The 4,427-nt window shown below is 54.8% G+C and overlaps 1 long non-coding RNA gene across 2 annotated transcripts in view; it reads left to right on the top strand.

Moving 5' to 3' along the window:
• The first annotated feature begins 991 nt into the window (after nucleotides 1-991).
• Nucleotides 992-4,427, top strand: part of LOC110391528 — a 25,533-nt gene continuing 22,097 nt past the window's right edge. Inside the window, exons 1-5 of one of the 2 annotated variants that reach the window (XR_002434091.1) lie at nucleotides 993-1,116; nucleotides 1,224-1,259; nucleotides 1,841-1,873; nucleotides 2,195-2,263; nucleotides 2,605-2,681. This is a non-coding gene — a long non-coding RNA (uncharacterized LOC110391528). Of the gene's footprint in view, nucleotides 1,117-1,223; nucleotides 1,260-1,840; nucleotides 1,874-2,194; nucleotides 2,264-2,604; nucleotides 2,682-4,427 lie in introns of those variants that run through there. The other variant, XR_002434092.1, reaches the window with a different exon arrangement.

The raw sequence follows: 4,427 nt of genomic DNA, 5'->3' as shown, positions 1-4,427 counted from the left end.
ACAGATTTCTGGATGTGACGTGGTGACTTGTGATGTCGGCTATCGAAAGAGAGCAGAAAATACGTGGCACATCTCCTGACGTGACCCTAGGGGTCTTGGCCCACCTAAACGATTCCATGATTCTGTAGCTCTATGTCGCTGTGAGTCGGTGGTTCTGCGGTTCCAGGACTCGTTGATTCGATGCGTCTGTGACCCCATGGTTCAGACATCCCATGATTCTGAGATTCCACGATTCTAGAAGCCGTGCTCTTTGGGTTTCTGAGCAAGAAACAAGGAGGAAACCATTCTGCCATAGACAAGGTCTGTTATCCACTCCTGACCTCCTGCATGATGACAAGGGCACTGAGTGGACAAGTGGACACTGTCTGGGGACACTGAAGCGTCCTTGTCTCTGTGTTCTTGTGTCCCTGTCACTCCCCTGTCCCCACTGCCCGTCTATGAACTTCCAAGTCCCTGCCATCCACCTGTTTCCGTGTGTCCCCATGTCCCCATACCCCCATGTCCTGATAGCTCCATGTCCCGGTGTCTTCATACCGCCATGATGTCCCCATATCACCACGATATCCCCGTGTCCCCTCCACGTCCCCATGTCTCCATGATTTCCTCACTGCCCATGTCCCCACTGCCCTCTCACTTCCCAGTGTCCCCAGATGCCGTGTCCCCAGTGCCACAAGGGATCAGCCCCACTCCTTAGTGCCTCACCGCACTGCAGAGAACTCAGGGATGTCCTCGGACAAAGCCTTGATGTGGGGATGACATCATGTCTGGGTGGTCCTGGGGGACAGAAATGCCAGGGTGTGCTGGGTGCTGGGACTTGTGGTTCTTGGGCTCAATGCCATCGGGATCCCAGCACTCGGTGTTCTTCCTCTGACCCCTGGCTCCCTCCTGTGCCCCGGGGACAGGGCAGGGGATGGCTGCATGCCAGGCTCAGTCCATGCCAGGGGAGTCTGCCAAGCCCAGGGGCATTTGGGGTTGTGGGAGGGGCTCTGGGAGGATAAATGCAGCCCTGGCCTCCTGCATCCTCACCCAGCTCCCAGAGCACGGACGAAGATGAAGGCGGCCGCGCTCAGCCTCGTGATGCTCCTCGCTGCCCTGTGCTGCACAGTGGAAGCTCAGGTGAATTATCCATGGGGGGTGCGGGCTAGGGCTGGCGGTGATTGGCCTTGGGGGTCCCTGATGCCGGGCTCTCTCTCTTACTCCCTCTCTTACTCCTCTCCCCACAGGCAGTTCTGGATGTGCAGCCTGAGGAAGGTTTAGTGGTGAGTGCCTGGGCAGCCATGCTGATTGCACCCAAGGGTGGCCCTGCAGGGAGCTCCGCAGGGCCAGGTGGAGTCTGTCCGTGCCTGGCAGAGGCCACCTCTCAATTTGGCACATCCGAATTTCTTCCATTTGTACCCTACTCCCCTTTTCCTTGGGTCCCCAAATGCCCTCTCTTTGGGGCTCCAAATGCCCTCCTTTTGGGTCCCCATAGCCCATCCTTTTGGCACCGACATCCTTTCTTTGGCACCCCGATCCTCATCTCTTTAGGTCCCCAATCCCTTCTGTTTCATTTTCCCCCATTCTCCTCTCTTTGAGATCCCCGTTCCTCTCCATTTGGCACCCCCAAGTCTCATCTCTTTGTTATCCCCATTCCCCTCCCTTTGGGCCCCCCATTCCCCTGTTCTGTCCCTGTGTCCATCCCCAACCCTGGGCTCCTCTATGGGCAGAGGCGCACCCAGACTTTGGCAGCCATGGGGGTGGGGGCAGCCCCGGGGCCAACCGGGGGGCTTGGATGGGGACACCCTGTGATCCCCCAGCCCCGCAGTTCCCTCACGGCTGCCCCATGGCTCTTCTCCCACAGGAACTGGGACCTCTCGATGTTCTTCCTGACCCTGTGAGTTGTGGGGTGCTCCTGGGGTGAGGATGGGGTGGGGATGTGTTGCTGTCCTCTCTGTTCCCCTCGCACTTGGGGACACCCCTGGGGCCCCAAGGCCTCTGTTGGGCTCACTCCTGGGTGGGCAATGGGCAATGGGGAAGGAGGCAATGGGGGGCAGTTGGGGCTGAGCAGGCTGCAGGACCGTGCCTTGGCCGTGGTGTTCTAGTGCCCACTGTGGGTCCCTGAGCCTTCAGGGTGTCCCAGTGTGTCCCACTGCCCCCAGCGTGTCCCACTGTGCCAGTACCCTCAGTGTGTCCCTCACACCTCCTTTCTCCCCAGCCTCTTCTCAGTAGCGCAGAGGAGAAACTCCTGCGTGTGAGACGCGTGGCCCTGGATCTACATGTCTAGGTGAGCAGCACGGGGACACCTGCCACCCCACAGGGCACTTGGGGGGGGCTGGGTGTCTGCAGAGCCCTGAGGACCAGGCATCAGGGGCTGGGGATGGATGGTATGGAGGGGACAGTCCCTGACCTGTCCCAGGGGGACCTGGGCAATTTCACCTCCAGACCTTCCCTTGCACCCCATGGGGCTGTGCTGAGGAGGGGATCTGGAAGGGGCAGGCTCACGGTGCCCTATGGATGGCCCAGGGTCGCCATGCAGATGTGACAGGGGTTGTGGCTGCTGTCCCCAGGGGACCCATGTCCTGCCATGGGCCTGCTGGCTGCCCTAAGTCCTTCTTCTGCCCTAAGTCCTTCTCCTGGATTAAGTCCCTGGGCACAAACCCTGCACGGACAAGGCTTCTCCTCGCCAGTGATGCCCTTTCACANAGGCATGGGGAGCAGGGCCAGCCAAGGAATGGTTGGGGTTAGGGTTAGGGTTAGGGATAGGTTTTGGGTTAGAGTTAGGGTCAGGTTTAGGTTTAGGGTTAGGGTTAGGGTTTGGGTTTGGGTTAGGGTAAGGGTAAGGGAAAGGGTAAGGGTAAGGGTTAGGGTTAGGGTTAGGATTAATGTTAGGGTTAGGGTTAGGCTTCGTGTAGGGATTTCGAGTTAGGGATTTACTTGGGGTTAGGGTTAGGGTTTGGATTAGGGTTATTGTAAGGGTAATTAAGTAAGCAAGTAGGGGTTAGGGTTAGGGTTAGGTTAAGGGATAGGGTTATGTTTGGGGTTAGGGTTAGGGTTAGGGTTAAGTTTGCATGTGTTAGGGTTATGGTTAGGGTTTGGGTTAGGGTTAGTGTTAGGGTATGGGTTTAGGGTTATGGTTTGGATTAAGGTAGAGTTAGGTTTAGGGTTAGGATAGTATTTAGGATTGGGGTTAGGGTTAGGGTTATGTTTAGGGTAAGGTTATCGTTAAGGGTACGGTTAGAGTTAGGGTTTGTGTTAGGGTTAGGGTTAGGTTTAGGGTCAAAGTTAGGGTCAGGTTTAGTGTTAGGGTCATGGTTAGGGTTAGGGTGAGGGTTAGGGTAGGGTTGTGGTTAGGGTTAGAGTTAGGGTAAGGTTAGATTTAGGGTTAGGGGTAGGTTTAAGGTTAAGAGTTAAGGTAAGGGTTAGGGTTGAGGTTAGGGTTAGGGTTACGATAGGTGTTAGGGTTTGAGTTAGGTTCTGTATGGTGGTTAGTGTTTGGGTTTTTTTTAGGAGAGGTTTGGTGTTATGGTTATGGCTCGGGTTAGGGTTTGGGTTATGGTTAGGGTTACTGTCCTTGTTTGGGTTTGGGTTAGGTTTAGAGTTCGGCTTATGATTAGGTTAGGGCTTAGGGTTAGTGTTAGGGTGCGTTAAAACTGATGTGGCCAGCAGGTCAAGGGAGTTGATCCTCTCCCTCTACTCTGCCCTGGTAAGGACACATTTAGAATCTTCGAAGCAGTAGGACAAGGGGTAATGGCCTAAAACCTGAACATAAGAAGTTCCATACAAACATGAGGAAGAAGTAAGGGTGATGAAGCATAGAGCAGGCTGCCCAGAGAGGCTGTGGAGTCTCCTTGTAAGGAGACATTCAAGGCCCATCTGGTTGCCTGCCTGTGTCACCTCTTGTAGGGTGCTTGCTTTGGCAGGGGGGTTGGACTCTGTGATCTCTTGAGGTCCCTTCAGACCCCCAAAATTCTGTGATTCAGTGATTCTGTGATGGGCTCTCCAACCCGTGTGGCCTCTTGGGTGTTGCAGCTCCACGCGGTGGGGCCTCCAAAGGTTATGGGGCCTTGTGAGATATTTGCCGGAGGAGACTTATTGAAATGTCCACCTCTTGAGAGAAGACGAACCTCCAGGGAGGAACGCACTGGGTAATCCCTTCCATGACAGTTCCCTAAGCAACGTGACCTGCAGCTGTAGATCTTAGCAAACGCCAGGAAAGCCTGCTAAGCTGGCTGTAAGAAAAAAGAGCATCGTGGAGTGCGTTGGATGTCCCATGGCTAAACCTTGGGATCATCCTGCAGAGATGGAGACTTGATGATGCTCTTGGAACTGATCATCTCTTGTGTTTTCCTGAGCCAGCAGTTTTCTGCCTCTCTGTTAACAACAGGTTTTCAAGTAAACTTTGCAAGGCAAAGGTCTGGTTGACTAGAGTCACTCAAACTCCACCTGAA

The sequence above is a fragment of the Numida meleagris genome, unplaced genomic scaffold (genome assembly GCF_002078875.1).
Source record: "Numida meleagris isolate 19003 breed g44 Domestic line unplaced genomic scaffold, NumMel1.0 unplaced_Scaffold396, whole genome shotgun sequence".
Lineage (NCBI taxonomy): Eukaryota > Metazoa > Chordata > Aves > Galliformes > Numididae > Numida > Numida meleagris.
This window is presented reverse-complemented; position numbering and strand designations above follow the sequence as displayed.